Source organism: Montipora foliosa, chromosome 5, assembly GCF_036669935.1.
Source record: "Montipora foliosa isolate CH-2021 chromosome 5, ASM3666993v2, whole genome shotgun sequence".
Lineage (NCBI taxonomy): Eukaryota > Metazoa > Cnidaria > Anthozoa > Scleractinia > Acroporidae > Montipora > Montipora foliosa.
In genome coordinates, this window is record NC_090873.1 from 8,970,025 (window position 1) to 8,987,524 (window position 17,500).

Below are 17,500 nucleotides of genomic sequence, written 5' to 3' on the forward strand. Positions count from 1 at the left end.
CTGTATATTTTGCTTTAAAGTTTCACTACACATTTACACTACCAAATATTTTTCTCTTTGAATGTGACAATGTGCCTTCTTTCTTTATCATTTATTTGCTGCATTAAGGACTAAGTTTAAGTTATGGTTTTAGATAGGTTAGGTAAATAGTTTAGGCAGCCGATTGTACTATGGTTGTGTTTCGTTGTGTGTTACTCGTGTGTCCGACCTGTCTTAAAATGTTCTTTCTCAGTTTGGCTTCCTAATTTCGTAAGCTTTCATAGTCATTAATCTTCCATTAATTCATTTCCTTCATTGTAATTTGGTCTACGATCATCATTCGAACAGATCAAATTCTTCTAGCTGATAAGCAAACCTCTTTAAAATGTCTTCAGTTATCCTACGGCATAGGAAGGAAAGCTGTGGGTATATGGCCCTCTAAGCCGGTTACTAGGGTTATTTCTTTGAGTGCCGGTTGACAATTCGTGAGTTTTTCCCGTGCCCGCTTGTAAGCGATACTGATCCTTGTGTTTACCCGTATTTAACCGTGTCTTGATTAACCATCACTGCCTTGCCCATCTACGTCAACATCTGCACGTAAAATATGTTAAATTATTAAATACGAATATTAGGTATGGCTAATTTTCCGGTTCACTCTGTGATAAATGATTAAATAATATGTGGGCATGCAAATCCTCGTCACATCTTATTTACCCTCATATTTTTAGAGTAGCTTGGTGTAGCTAGGGCCCGTTTTAAACGTCGCATTTTACATGTGCCGAATCTAATGTAAATGAGCGAAAACAATAGATTTTTCTCATTTACATTTACCAAACCAACAATGATACAATACAGAGGACAGAACAGTAAGACCAAATTAAACTGCAACTCAAATGTTAGTAACTGTATCCCATCCTTTTATCACAATAAAACTTGCAAGATCTCAGCTTGCTCCAAAGTAGATTCTATTTCACTGCAAAATTTGTAATGGACTTCCTTGAGTAATTAGATATCAATTGACGGATGTCTAAGTGTCTTGAAGCCCACGCAAAATAAGTGTATAAAACATGAAAATTGAAACACAGGCAACAGGACAGTAACCTTTGCCAAGAAAGCGCATAGCTCAGCACTGTTGATCAAGCGACTTGGAGTCATTCAGTGTTAAGATGAAGAACAGAGCTGTAACGTTTCTTGTTGCTGTAGTTGTTATTGCAGCATTGGCTATTGAAACCGACTGTTGGTATGGAGCAATTACGGGCAAAAATGGCAGAAAAAGAACAACTGAGTTAAAAGAAAAGGTTTGACATCTGATAATTCTCTTCAAAGATAAGTCACAGGTGACGTTCGCTTGCTTTCTTGTGGGTTCCCATGCATTCGATGGTCCCACCTCACAGATCTTGAGTTCTCTCTAAAAGAAAACTTGCACGGAGTGGGCGAGTAGGAAGGGGGGGGGGGGGGGAGAGATTTATCTCAGAAGAAGCAGAAACGAAAAGAACGGAAGTTCATTTCTTGAAGGGGGTTAGACAGTTAAGATAGGAAAAAATTAAGAAACATCGTCCAACTGGACAGGTGCCAGAGAGGATGCTCGCTTTAAAGGTATTTCACGTCCTACTATGATCAAAAAATCATTGCATTTTTTCTTCAGATTTTGAAAGTGTGTTCGCTTGACACCCGACTGGCGAAATTTTGAGCTTTGATTTTTATCCAAAGGCTGCTTATTTTGAGTGTAAGGTTTGGATTTCAAGGTCCACCATTGCTCACGTTCTAAACTGATCGATTGGACCTCAGAGGGTTGGATCTACAAAGGGAAAAGTGATGCCACTTACTCACAAGCTAAATTTTTCAGTGCGTAAACACAACTTATTATATATACAAAATACGAGTTTAAAAGTCTGAAAGCCCGAAATTCCCGTGCCGCATGTTAATTCAGCCGCGTACACACGCATTGCATTCCTAAACCAGTGAGTCTTTGACGTCATTTTCTACTCGACCTAGCTCTTTCAAGATTTTACAGATAGTAATGGCGGACCAATAAATAACAAAACTCCAGTTAAAATAAACAGGTGTCTTTTTAAAAGTATAATTTAAAACTTGGGTCACTTAGTGTTTCGTGAACATAGTTCTGAAATCCAAGGAAAAAGAAAAATTGTTTTTTGGTCGTAAATGAATTCCTTGCGATTGATTGGTGGTCAGAAATCGCCCGTTCTTTGATACTTTTTACATTTCAAATGTAATTAAAGAGGCTATATCACCGGGGTGTTTGGGGGAAATCTTTACCAGAGTTTATCCCGAGTTCAAAACTCGAAAATGGTAACTAATGTGGAATTCCTTTACTGATAAAATTATCGTTACATCACAAACAAGATGATTCTGAACAAAAACGACGTCTATCCAAGCGATTTGGCATAAACTTGAAAAACGTGGGCCGACCTTGATCAAGATTACAAAACTGCAATCCATTTCAATCTTGTCCATTTGTGTCCATCCATACTACTCTTTCCATTTGTTGTATTTCTTTTATGTTATTTTGCGTAATATCGTTGTCGTTGTTGTTACACGAGTACAGCCAGCACGAGTTTAGCCAAAGCCAGAAGCTTACATGGCCTATGGTCAGCAGGAAAAGAAACATAAAAAAAAACTCAGTAATAATTCATGAGCCTAACAGCCTATCAAAACATCGATAAAATGTCACTTGTATGAGCTTTATATCCTGATAAAACACTCCTCGTTAGTATACTTTATATAAAGAATAAAGGCATATCTTCTTTTTCTTGTATGCTAATATTCACCTCTCACAATTTGAACCATTGTTTTGAGTCCAGAGGGACACGCTCTTTGTTTGTGGAATGTTTTTAAGCCGTTCAAAAAACTCGCAGCACGTGTTTTATCGGGTCTAAAAACACTCGGAAAACACTGCTGCTCGTTTTTTTTTTTTTAATTACATAATTTACTAACATAATTCTAATGAAAGAAGTTAGACACACCAACTACACATATACAAACACACACGCTCGTAACGCAAATTGATCCGGTAGGTGGTTGCAAATATTAAGGTAATCAGTGTCCTAAGCAACTTGATGTCCCAATTTCAACAGTCAAGGTTCAGAGACCCAAGTATTAAGATTTAAATCTCTATTTAAAATCACTGATTATAAGGCTGTTACGTAGAGTAAGAGGAATGTCATTACAAATATTAGGTGCTTGAAAACCGATTGCAAGTTTTTTTTTTGTAATTTAAAACTTTTCATTATTTTGTTATATCTAAACAATACACACAACGATTATGAATTACTAAAATACAAATCACACTATTAATTACAATATCAAAACAAAATAGACTACTAATTACAACTCAGTAAATAACAACTACAAGGTAACACTACTACATTAACACTCTTACAATAAATTGAACAACAATAGTAAAAAAAAAACTAACACTAATAATTATCATCATCATCATTATTATCAAAGAATAATAATAAAAAGTCATAAGAGGGACACATGGAGAACACCCAGCACACTACAAGCCTACATATGCATATGCCAAAAGCATTTCCAATTTCTTGGTATGTTTAGTTAGTTTGTTCCGCCTACTTGCTATCTTTTTCTCCACTTGGTATACAGCTTTAATCTTGGCCTTATAAACTCGTAAAATCGGATGTACACTATTTGACTTACATCTATAAATATACAATTTAGCTGTCAATATCAGATGATTTAATATAATAAAGTCGTTTCCTATATTCAACATTCCAAACAAAATTTCTATTATTTTGCAGGATTGCATGTTAATGTTACAATTACTAAGCCAAGAACAAAAAGCTTGCCAAAAAGTCTTCGTCACTTTGCAGTAGAAAAATAGATGTTCAATGGATTCAATTTCTCATTTGCAAAATGTACATAAAGGCGAATCAATCATTTTTAACCTAAACATCTTTTCATTTGTAAGGACTATATTATTCAATATTTTATATTGGAATTCACGAATTTTAGTTTCAATTGTAACTATAAACGGTAAGGAGTATATTTTGCCCCAATCAATTTGAAGCTGGGGAAACTTCTCCAGAAATTTCTTTTGAGCTGTGGGAGGAGTTTGTTTTCTGCTTTTAAAAGCAGTGTAAAGCAATTTGGATGAGACCTTTAACAAGGCTACCTGAGAGTTTTCCAACTTGAAATAAATTGTGTCACATGTGTAAGGGCGGGAGATGTTGTGAACTTTGTCTAATGATCTGCCTCCATTCACGAGGGATTGCATCGACAATACCCATTAATTTAAAACGCTCTAATGGAAAAAGATTTGCATTTAACACATTTGCACCCTTTAAAAAAGACTCCCCCGCATCAGACAGGAGGTCACCGACTGTAATAATTCCTTTAGAATAGAAATTTTTTTCGAAGGTTGATAGCTTTTGAACAATTACGTATTTATCATTCCAAATAACTTAATGCACGACGTCTCTGTACGTAATTATAGGAAATTCATTAAGTGCCGACCAAGCATTAAGACATTCTTTATAAAATGCTAAGGTAAATGCTTTCTTGTATCAAAATTACACTTAAGAATGAATTTTCCACCTATTGGAGAAAGAAATAGCCAAGTATTGTCTTCCAAAAACTCCTGTTTTCTTCATGTACAAATCTTTTTAATAACATCACCCTCTGAGCTAGAATCATCGATTGAATGTCTAGCATCCTAAGTCCACCATCTTCGATGTCGTTGATGAGAGCGGAACGCTTGATTTTATCATTACCTTTCCATTACCTCTCCACTTCCACATGTTCAATATATCTTTGATAGACTTAAGAACTAAGTCAAAGTTGGCTCTCATCCTTGATGCTATATGCTATATAATTTCCAGGATTTTAATTGGTTTTCGTACTTTATGAGAAAACTTAGTAGGATCCAGGTGATGTCTGCCAATGGCAAAGATTTCCGTTTTATCATCATTAACTCTAAGGCTGGAGAATTTATAAAAAATCTGCAGAGTTGCCAATAAACGATGACATGATGCAATATCTCTGAGAAAAACAAGTCATATCAAGTGTTACTTAGTTTGATTTCTTCCTCATTGATTAAAATACCTTTAATTCCCTTATCATCCCGAATTCTGCAAGCAAGCACTTCAATGGCCAAAATAAATAACAAAGGTGACAAGGGATTGCCCTGCCTAACGCCACAACGAATATCAAACAAATGAGTAATAAAACCATTATTTAAGACACAACTAGATACGTTAGTGTAGAAGGTTTTGATCCACTTTATAAATTGTGTTCCAAAGTTAAATTTTTCCAAGATTGTAAAAAGGAAAGAATGATTCAAAGAGTCAAATGCTTTCTCAAAATCAACTGCTAAAAGAATACCTGAACTATCCGTAAATTTAGCAAATTCAAGTACATCTTCACCGATTGCAAGTTGGTACCTTAAAGAATATTGTACACCATTCGCACATTTGCTCACTTGGGTGGTTGGTTGGCCGCAACTCTGCGAGATGCAGTTATGAGCTATGCTGTCAGTCGTTGTTTGACTCTCTAGCTATGTATGTGATGCAGCTCGAGTCAAAGACCCAGCTTCACCCTTGCTCACCATAGAGTTTCCAGTAACTCAGTGGTTGGAGCATCTGACTAGATCACGGACGGTAGTGGGTTCGATTGAATCCCATCTGGGGTTCGGATTTTTCCGATTTCCCAATGGGTTCAATTGTCAACATTTCATTTAATATGGGTACATCATTTTCACATTCGCTCACCAAAGAAGATTCATGTGAGTTAAAGTGACAACGACTTTGTAATCATGGTAGTCACCATTACCTAAACCATCTTTCTTTTGGTGTAAGGTTTATTCAATTCAAACCCACTGGGAACTGGGACAGGGAAAGAAACAGATCACGCGCAAAAGCCATTTCAAAAACTCTATTTTTTAAACAGTTTCAGAGAGAAGTCGACAGCATTTGTCATGTGGCGAGAAGCATAGGATGCGACGTATTCCGGCGAAGTGTTGAAGAGGAGAAAGACGAAAAGAGAGAGGAATGATCGCCAGCTGATGACAATATGACAACTACCAACCGACCGACCGAGCAACCTAACAGTCATGATATGTTATAACAGCTGATATTTACTTAAATGCAAGCTTTAACTGTTAAAACTAAAATCTATGGTGATTTGAGCATGCTGTAAATCTTCATGAATGCATTAAATTCTATGAAAGAACTTGGGTTCGCGTATTGTAGTGGTAAAGGGGCCTTGTGCTATTGAGACACAACCCTGGACTGAACATGATGTGGGCTTCGCCATTTTTCGCTCTTCTGGGTCATAACACAAAAGAAAGGAAATAAGGGGCCCTCTCCAAGCCCACCCCACACAACACAATGGACATAACCCATCGACGTTGTCGAAAAGACGTTTTCGAAAAGATCGTCGAGCAAGCCACCAGAAAAATGCATTTTTTTAAAATTATTGCTGCGATTTTATTATTATTCCGACTTGTCCAGCTCTTATAATACGAACCAACTGTCCCAGAAATGTCCTGGCATAGACGGTGACTAGTTAGGTGAATTTCATAGGATTCATTTCAGAGGATCCCGGACTTTAAAGAAACGTACCATATTGTGAAAAGCATGAACCGAGCGAAAAAAGGGAGTTTATTACCCACTATTAAATTTTCATGCTAGGGTATTGCCTTGGTAGCGTTTTGATTCATTTTCTAACTTAGTCTCGGTTATTGAGCTCATGTACCATCTAGCCGTATTCTTTTTGCGCTGGTCGTTTGTGTAAAACTAAAACAACTTCATGTTTAATTTGTATCGTAGATACTTTTCCTCTTTGGCCAACGAAGCTTCATTAGAAATAGAACGCAAACTGCTTTGACAAACATGGGACTAAACAAGCGATTCTTAGTGACTTAGATTTGTATGTCTCAACATACATCTTCAAAAGTGAAATATATAATTGTAATTTGAGTAGCTTGTGAGGTAATACTTTACAAAGATATACAAAAAAACAATGAAACAAAAGAGAAAATATATGCACTGTAAATGGATATACCTAATACAAATGACGTGAACTTATTAACAAAGAATGATACAGCTTTTCGCTGCTAACGTATCCATTTAAGGATGGGTGAAGATCAGGAATAAAAAGAGTTTCTTTTATGGTACAAAGTCGGTCGGACCTGCCAGTGTTTAGATTTTCAAAGCGGTCCCATTGCCTGATTTCATACCGTGGAAGCCTGGCACCAGTTATTGGTTTTGCCGGACGGAAGTGCAATTCAGTTTCCAAATGGCGCGAGAGATGGCGACTTGTGCGAAAAATTAGCATCGGAATTGTGCCAGTTCTTTGTGTAAGAATAGTTAAAGAAATAACGTAATGCACTTTTCCCAGTGATCCTGAGCTTTAAAGTGGATATAAGAAGGTTCTTATGAACAAAAATATTAACTGGAGAAAACATGTTATATGCAGCGGTCACTGGAGCTCGGGAAAACCCTGAGAGGGTAGTAACGAAAACGAAGACCGAAGACGGAAGACCTCGAAAACGAAGACCTTGAAAACGAAGACCGAAGACCAAAGACCTCGAAAAACGAAGACCTCGAGAACGGAAGACCTCGAAAACGAAGACCCACTCGAAAAAACGTACAATTAAGGTTAACTCAAAGGTTATTTTTGAAGAGTTAGTCCTAAGCAGATCTAAGGGCCCGATTACATGAGCCAGGCTGGCCCGGTTAGCCGAGATCCCGGCACGTCTGAGAAACACACCAAAAATCAGCCGGATTAGCCGACATCCCGGCATTACGATGCCGGGATCCCGGCTAACCGGGCTGAGATTTTTTCATGTAATCGCGTTCACCGGGACAGCCCGGTTAGCCGGGCCAGCGAAAATGGCCAGGTCCAAAATGGCCCACGGAATAGTTGTTCTTTATGTTTAATTAAAGGATCCATGACATAACAAACCATAAGGCTTCTTTAAATTGCAGAATGGTGAATTTTAATAACAATTTAGCGAGACAACGTCTGTCCTCTTGTTGTTGTTATCACATGACATATTCTAAATTTAGTCCAAGCCGGGCTGGCTCCAACCCCGGCCCCTTAGGGGCCGATTACATGAGCCAGGCCAGCCAGCCGGGTTTGCCGGGATGGGTTTCAGCCCGGTATTACATGAGATGAGCCAGCCCGGCTTGGGTTAAATTTAGAACAGTCAGTATAAAACGAGGAGTATAAAACATGGAATGCGGACCGGTTATAAAATGCGGACTGAATACAAAACACTGTGAACAGGCACGGAGCAACGAAATAGCGATAGGCTGACGACATGAATTGAAGTCCGATATGAGACTGGTGGAAACCGCTTTTTGCACCCGGCAATTATCAACCATAGCGTTAAACTGGATATTTTTTGGCTTCTCAAACGACGATTAATAGCTCCCTAAAGGTTTTAGTTGAAATTGCCAGACGTTCGTACGTGAGGTGAGACACGAAAGTAATTTATGAAATCCTTCGCGGGTCACCAGCTTTATGTTTAACGGGGATCGAGAAATTCAAAGGACCTCAGTGGGAGATGCTAATTTCCTTTCCTTTTCTTTTTTAAATTCGAGGCTAAAAGTACAATTTTGTGATAAATCTCAAATCTCTACTCTTACTTTCTCTAGCCCAGTTGATGTTGTAACTGAGCATTTCTGTGAACTTGACAATATTTTGACACGGAAAAAGACTACTCGAGGGCTTTTTTAAAATCTGTATCTGGGCCAGTACAAACCTAGTTTTGTTCTATACTCCGTTTTTGAAAACTCAGTCCTTGTTTCATACCTAGTCCTGAGTCCCCGTTTTGTACCTGGTTCTCGTTTTATACCAAGTCCGGAGTCCGGAGACGGCAGTCCGCAGTCCGCAGTCCGCAGTCCGCAGTCCGCAGTCCGCAGTCCGCAGTCCGCAGTCCGCAGTCCGCAGTCCGCAGTCCGCAGTCCGCAGTCCGCAGTCCGCAGTCCGCAGTCCGCAGTCCGCAGTCCGCGGTCCGCGGTCCGCAGTCCGCAGTTCACAGTCCTCAGTATGCTGACCGAATTTTGAATATGTCGTGTGGAAAAAGATAACAACAACAAAAAGAAGTGGAGGGAAGTTTGTCTGGCGAAATTGTTATTAAAATCAAAACCTTCTAAAAGCCAAATTATATCAACCGGAAAATTCCGATATAACAAACCTTGTCTTGTCTTGTACAGGAATCCGGCAGTAGTTTTCATATTACGTGCGCATCCACCAAATTATCGAGTTCGTAAAAATGGCGAGTTCGTAAAAACAATAATAAAGTAATAAACGACCACTTACAAGCCGTTTGTGGGTTCCTAACTAACAGGTAAACAGTATACCGATCTCTCGAAAAATCTGTGGAGCACGAAGTAACTCGGAGACCCTGGAAGCTTCTTACTGCAATGGGCCTTAATTTGAATGTTCGCTTAAATGTTCGTGGTCATGGCCGCCATGTTGGATGACAGAAACATTATCTCTTGTTGGCTTCTTTCGTCATCCATGCTTCTGCATGTCTATATAGATATTGGTTGCAAACCATTTATTGTAAGCCAACTTGTACCATTCACCGTCGAACGAACTTTGAGGAAAATGTTGTATGTTTTAGGAAGCAAATTTACTTACCCAATACCGAAATGGCTGAGCCTTCCTTTGCTGAACACGAAGGCTGACCGTGATTAAGAGCGACAGCAACTAGTCAGCGTTGCTCGCAACTCCATACCATGGTGTCGCTTCCGCTTTCGTTTATGCAGCCTGGTGTAGTGGAGATAAGAAAAGAACTTTATCGCACTCGCCTCCCACCAATGTGGCACGGTGGGTTCCAAGCTCAGACTATATGTGGGCTAAGTTTGTTGTTGGTTCTCTTTCTGTTACGAGATGTTTTTCTCAGGCTTCTCCGGTTTTCCGGAGATGAAGGACCTCCCTGAAAACCACTTGTGTGCGTAGAGCTTCCTGGGTAAGTCACGAAATGCACAAAAAAATGCACTATGCCATGGGACTTGCATACGAAATGCGCGGAGATGCTCTTTTTCTCGCTTAGGGGTGTAAACTTCGGATTTTGGTCTCCCGGTCATCATATGTAGCGGTGAAGGTCTCATTTAGGGTTGACGCAAAGAAATGTTTTAAATACTGTCTCTTAGTGGTAAAAAAAGCCTGGGCCACGCCCACATTGGTCTCCTTTTCGGGTTGAATTTAAAATTTGCCTTTATATGCAAAGTCCCTTCCCCCGCGGGTCTGTTCTGTCGCACTTTGGAATAATCGTCGCACTTTGTAATAAAACTGTCACACTTTGTAATACCTGCCGCTTTTTGTAATAAAACTGTCACACTTTGTAATACCTGTCGCACTTTGTAATAAAACTGTCACACTTTGTAATACCTGTCGCACTTTGTAATAACACTTATTGCACTTTGTAACAAAATAGCTGTCGCACTTTGTAATAAACGAAGCTGTCACACAATGTAATAACAAGTTGTCACACTTTGTAATAAAACTGTCACACTTTGTAATACCTGTCGCACTTTGTAATAACACTTGTTGCACTTTGTAACAAAATAGCTGTCGCAGTTTGTAATAAACGAAGCTGTCACACTAAGTAATAACAAGTTGTCGCACTTTGTGATAAGATTTCAAATTTCCTTTGAATAGGATGTTTGGTAGGAATTATAAGACTTCACTACTTCCCCAGGGCACAAATACTTTCCTCCTTGATATTAATATTTCCCTCTGCATAATAAACTGAGGGGAGGGAACAAAAAAACCACCTTTCTCCTCCACGCTTCCTGCAATTGTTTTTTTGGAGATCACAAAGAGAGAGTAAGTGAGTGAAAGGTCTGCACTTACTATTCGTGTCGTTTTGGCGGTCGCCTCGCATGACAGCCTTACAGTTAGATTTTTGATGTAACAAGCGTATCCTTTAGAGATTTACCTCTTTTGTACGATATTATTGGAGGTTTCAAATAAATAGTTTTCAGAAAGGCTGATTTTGTATCAGACTCCATTGTTCCATCAGTGTCTGTTTGAGGTTGTTCACTGCTGGGTGGTACGTAGTTAGCTGTACTCAATACCAGCTAGATGTGCCCTCTACTCTTTTACTGGTAGCGGATGTCCCTGCAAGTTGCTTTCCAGTTTCTTCCCCTCTAAAACCCCACGGAAACAAACGTTTTTTTTCGTCCGCAGGAGATGCCATTTTACTTCAAATTCGAATCTTTATTTAAGAGCACGGTCCCCTTAGACTAGTACCTAGCCAATGGAGCGGATTAAAAAAACCTATTTTAAAAAGTCATTATTCTTGATAGCAAAGTCTTTGTCACGAGACATGGTAGTCAAGAGAAATAACAATTGCGAGAGGCGTGGAGGAGAACGCGTTTTTTTTCCTCTCCTCAGTTTAGTATGCAGAACGAAATATCATGGAAGAACGTATTTGTACCCTGGGGAGTAGTGAAGTCGTAATTTCTACCAAACATCCTATTCAAAGGAAATTTGAAATCTTATTACAAAGTGCGACAACTTGTTATTACATAGTGTGACAGCTTAGTTTATTACAAAGTGCGACAACTTGTTATTACGAAGTGCGACAGCTATTTTGTTACAAAGTGCAACAAGTGTTATTACAAAGTGCGACAGATATTACAAAGTGTGACAGTTTTATTAAAAAGTGCGACAGGTATTACAAAGTGTGACAGTTCTATTACGAACTGCGACAGGTAGTACAAAGTGCGACGATGATTACAAGTGGGACAGAACGTCATCCATACGTCATATGTGGGTTGAGATTGTTTGTTCTCTTCTGTGCACTGAGAGGTTTTTCTCCGTGTACTCCGGTTGTCCTCTCTCCTCAAAAACCAAAATTTGATTTGATTTGCGTTAACTTGTTAATTTTCAATTTACAGTGTCCCCCATTAGTGCTCTACGGCGCTAGAAGATTAGACACTTAAATTATAATAAGTTCCTTTCCTTTCCTTTTGTGGCATTTAAAAATCGTTGCTCCAACGTAAATGTTTATCTTCATCACTAACCTAAATTCCTCTATGTTATTTTCCAGCTGCCGTTCTAAAATTGCTTGTTTCCCTGATATTTTCGCCATCCTTTAACAGAGGTTTTTCCGTGAAAACTCATTTCGAACAGTCCATAAAAAGCAACTATGTTTGCACATACGAACCACTGAGGCGACCATTTTTATATGATACTGGTCACATTGGCATACATGGATGGGTAGAAGTACGTACCGACTGTCGATGACATCATGGCTATAAAACCAAAATTTCTTGCATCGATGGGTTACCATATTTTCTTAATCATGGTGCTCCGCGCGCGCGCCTTCGGCGCGAAATCAGCCAACGCGAGTATCGATCGTTGCCATTCCAGTTCACATTGATGCCACCATTTTGGGATATATCTATCTATCCATGTATCTCAGTGGCACACTTCAGCTCAATCCAATGCGTATCCAATGAAGACTTGTAGCCGTCTTGGAATGAACATTACATATGCGCAATTAGGGGCATGTATTCCATGTTTTCGTGCTGGACTGGCCTGTTCCAGTGTACGACTGATTTTGCTGTGATTCTTTTCGATCCCTTAAACCGGAACAACTGAAAGACCAAATAAAGAGTTGACAAAAGTGGCTGCTTCTACAGAATTCCTCATTGGTGCTTCATTGTCGAACGCACTTCATTAATGTGTGATTAATTCTAGTTTAAAATAATAAGCAGCGCTGTTGTTAGGTCTCTTAGCCTAGATTGCAAAAAGACATACAGATTTAAAGAACTGGCATAGTCTAAATCTTCGCTTTCTCTTACAACTCGCAACAAAAGAGTGTTGGGGTGCTTAAAGTTTCAGCCTGGAAACAACACATTCACAACACACACAGTCACACTTATACCAAGAAATTCCTCCTTACCCATTGTTGTCCAACATTGATCGGGAGAAGGGAGAAAAAACAGTGTACCGAATGCGGTTTAGGTTGCAGATTGAAAATTGAGCATTGCATTTCCGGTTGTGCGCAGGCTGACACTTCGATAGAAGCAAACACTTCCTCTGAAACGAAAGAATTGTGGCTAGGATAAGCTTCAGGTGTCAATAGAGATCTACTATCTCGAGCCCAGAGCTCATCTCTTGACTGAAGGAGAAGAGAGCTCTGAGGAACCCTGAAACAAAGTGTCTTCTCATTGGTTTTCGTGAAGAAGAATCAAAAGCGTCTCTAATTGGTGCATTCGTGCTGGTACGAGGAGTAAGCAAGTGCGTAAGGTTCAAATAGCCAATTTTGGGCTATAAGAACACTACGGCGCATGTTCGATTCTCCTACATAGAGTTTCCCAGAGCCTTGGGTCGATCCGAGGCTCTGGTGACGAGAATGCAAAGATCTATCATTGCGAACTCCCCACGATCGGATTGGACACTTAACGACAAATACATGACCAAAACTGATCATGAAGGTTTCACAAAAATACAAGCACAAGTTGAAAAGGAAAAATGCTTTTCTTGTTTGAGGTGGCGCAAACCAGTTTCAACAATTTCAAGTTGATTACAAGTATTGACTCTGCAAAACTTTTTCACATATTGGCAATGTTGTGGCATCATATGAAACGGCAGGGATACACTCATTATTACGGCGTAATATAGGTGACAATAGGAACAGGACAGCAGCCTCAAAACAACCTATATTTTATATAGCAACGCCTGGAAAACGTGGTTTGAACTAATGCAACCATTTTCCCGTAATTCCAGCTCGTTTAGCTTGTCAGTGAAACGAAGTGTGTGGCAACTGCCCACGAACAGAATGGCATAAACAGCGTTGATATTAATTAGAGATGAAAAGCAACTCCAAAACATCTAAGTTTGTGTGACAATGCTTTATATTACACCAAGCTGGGCGTGCATTAAAATCAAGATCGACCATGGTTTTAACTTTCCATGGTTGTTAAAAAACTTTTTCCCCAAATGAGCATCTGTAAACACCTGTTAGCAAGCAACAGCCCGAGATGAGTTTTAAGGTCGGTGAAAACAAAATGATCAATTGACCTTTAATAAGGCAGAAACCAGTACAACAAAATAAACAAACGTGAGAGACTTGAACATATCTACCTGAGGGGGTTCCTCTACGATACAAAACGTGTTACTAATTGCGTAGGCACCTTGAAAACGAGGGCGCCACGCGCGTTGCGTTCAACTGTTAAAAAAAGTGTAGTTGATTTTGATTTAAGACATTTAAGTGCTTTTACTCCACACATCTTTGTCTTTTTGTTATTTTAAGTGCCATCTGTTGCACCATGACCGAGTTCTAATATTTCAGTAAGTGTGATTTCACTGTTCGGAAAAAATATGAAATCTTGTTCCTTAAAAGGGGGCTATGTCACTGAAAATGATGAATTTGACGACACCCAAAATGCCAAAAAAGTAGAATTAAACATTGCAATAACCACTTAAAACCGTCGAACAACATAAAAGAAATACAACAAAAGGACGTTTTTCAAATTTATGGCAAATCGCCTGGATAAAGATCGTTTTTGCTCAGAATTATCTTGCTTGTAATGTAACGATAATTTTATCGCTAAACCGATTCCACTTTACCATTTTTCTCGAATAGTGTGCGCGTTCTTTAACGTCCCACACGGAACCAATGAACATGGAAGTTAGTTGTGAGACGGGAACTCCGGCTTATCGTCCTTGTCTGGGAAGACTTGAAAGTCTAACCATTTGCAGATGTAATTACAAAGGCAGCACTTTCTCCTCAGTTATTTAAAGACCCTGAGTGTTGGTCCGGCCGGAGTTGAACTCACGACTTCCTGCGTGACAGCCCGGTGCTTAACCAACTGAGCCACCGGTGCGCGGGTAAGTGACAAAAGGTGATTCAAGACCGCTGGAAGGCGTATCTGCCATCAATGGCGGTTTCCTTCTGATAAATATTACATCTTTAACTTGACAATTTATGCCTACTGATTCCTTTAGCCTTTTCGAGGTTTGTCAAAAACAAAGTCATTAAACACCATCAAAAGAAAATAAAGGGGGAAAAGGGCATCCCCCATACATGCTTTTTTCCAAAGATAATAGGTCTCAAATTATTTTTGGATCCAAACACGTTGCACAGATCCCAAGGAGGTTAGGCAACAGGCAATAATATGGCTTGAATGTGTTTCGCGTGGATGGCCCACGCTCAATACAATACATACGTAATTGACCGATCCCCATAGGGGCTTTTCAGGGCCAATGAAACACAACGAAACAACATAACAGAACAACAACAACAACTGTTCAGAATCCCAACTGGCCGAAGGCAAACTAGTTGGGTATTTACAAGTGCAGGTGGAAAGTTAAACCAGGGACTACCAGGATCAAATTCAACGAGTGGTCAGAGCGGGTCTTGAACGCGGGATCCCCGGATCCCAAGGCAAGCGCCCTAACCACTGGGCCACACTGCCGCCAGTTAACATGGTTGAATTTAGATTTGGAGATTTTGGAGGAGCAAGGATGGCACAGTCGGTTAGTGCGCGGCTTTGGTGCAAGAGGTACTGAGTTCGATTCCCGGATCTCACATCCTTGTTTCGACTTCAGATCTTTCCTTTCCGTGTAACTAAGCAGTCTTAAATACCCGTAAAACGGAGCACTAATGGAGAGGGGGGAGTAAAATGAGAACACCGTTGACCTCAGGTTTGTCAGTAATTAAACTGTTACGAGTTATCAACATTAAATATGGTCGCTTTACTTTTTTTTTTTAGATAACACATTCCGGCCATGTGATCGGCTGTTGCCTAATCCCCTTGGGATCTGTATAGCGTGGGAGTCCATCTAAAAATAACTTGAGACATATTACCAATGGAAAGGGCATGTATGGTAGATGCCCTCTGTGCCCCTTTTGTTTGCTCCTGACATCACCTAAACTATTCACGACTAAGCAAAATTGTCTCCGTTTCTTTTTGCAAAACTTCAACTATTGATCTCTTTTGTTCTTGCAATTTTTGGCACTCAACAAGATCAGCAAGCATTTACGATATGCAAATAGTTCGTTAAGACGTTTAGTTCATGGAAAGCAATTTTCAGAAGAGTTTGTTCCTAAAATTTAATTTTGCGCGCTTTAAATTTTATATACGATATCGATCATCATACGAACAGAAAAAATTCTCCTAGCTGATGAGAAAATCTCTTTAAAACGTCTTCAGTTATCCTATGGCATAGGAAGGAAAGTTGAAATTAAATATTCCTCTAAGGCGGTTACTAGGGTTATTTCTTTGAGTGCCAGTTGACATTTTGTGAGTTTTATGTAAATAGGTTTGTGGAGGAAGGCGCTTGCCCGCTTGCAAGCGATATAGCTCCTTGTGTTTGTCTTGATTGACTATCACCACCTTGCCCGTCTACGTCAACATCTGCACGTATAATATGTCAAACGATTTAATATCTATGGATATTAGATATGGCTAATTTGTTCTCTCTTTGATAAATGATTATACAATATGTGGGCATGCGAACCATCATCATATCTTATTTACCCTCGGATTTTTAGAGTAGGTTGGTGTAGCTAATATCTCCCAGCATTTACCAAACCAATCATGATAAAATACAGAGGACAGACCAGTTAGACTGAATTATACTGCAACTTAAATGTTAGTAACAGTATCCCATCCTTTTATCACAATAAAACTTGCAAGATCTCAGCTTGCTCCAAAGTAGATTCTATTTCACTTCAAAATGGATGAAATCGAACATCAAAGAAGCTAATGGACTTGGTTCAGTAAGTTGGATATCAATTAACGGATGTCCAAAAGTCTTGAAACCCACGCAAAATAAGTGTATAAAACACGAAAATTGAAACAGAGGCAACAAGACAGTATCCTTTGCCAAGAAAGCGCATAGCTCAGCACTCTTGATCAAGCGACTTGGAGTCATTCAGTGTTAAGATGAAGAACAGAGCTGTAACGTTTCTTGTTGCTGTAGTTGTTATTGCAGCATTGGCTATGGAAACCGACTGTTGGCATTTACCATTAAAGGGCAGAAAAAGAACAACTGATTTAAAAGAAAAGGTTTGACATCTGATAATTCTCTTTAAAGATAAGTCAAAGGTGGTTCGAGTTCGCTTGTCTTTTTATGGGTTCCCATGCATTTGATGGTCCTACCTTACTGAATCTTCGATTCTCTCTTAAAGACAACTTGCAAGGACCGCGGCTTTCAAGTAAGAGTGAGGCGAGTAGGGGCTGGGAGAGATTTATCCCACACGAAGCAGAAACAAAAAGAACAGAAGTTCATTTTTTGAAGGGGTTAGACACACTGCCCACTATGGTGCCAGAGAGGATGCTCGCGTTGCAGGCATTTCGTGTGTCCTTAAACTTGTTTTTGAGAAAATGAATCCCAAGCGATTTATTGGTGGTTGGTAATCACCCCCTCTTTAACACTTTTTAAATTTCACGTTGTCGTTGTCGTTGTTGCGCAATTAAAAACAGTAAAGAAACGTAGCTATTACTCTATTTCCGTAATTCGTTTGTAATTATTTTCACGCACGTAAAGATAATTTACACGAGTAGAA

General features: G+C 39.4%; 2 long non-coding RNA genes across 2 annotated transcripts in view; both read left to right on the forward strand.

The window, feature by feature from the left end:
- The first annotated feature begins 1,043 nt into the window (after positions 1-1,043).
- On the forward strand, positions 1,044-6,188 carry LOC138002910 (uncharacterized). Its single transcript, XR_011123368.1, has 2 exons — positions 1,044-1,277; positions 5,905-6,188. It is a non-coding gene; the product is annotated as an uncharacterized lncRNA (long non-coding RNA).
- Positions 6,189-16,737: 10,549 nt separating this feature from the next.
- Positions 16,738-17,500, forward strand: part of LOC138002911 (uncharacterized) — a 1,475-nt gene continuing 712 nt past the window's right edge. The window contains exon 1 of the long non-coding RNA XR_011123369.1: positions 16,738-17,000. This is a non-coding gene — a long non-coding RNA (uncharacterized lncRNA). The remainder of the gene's footprint in view (positions 17,001-17,500) is intronic.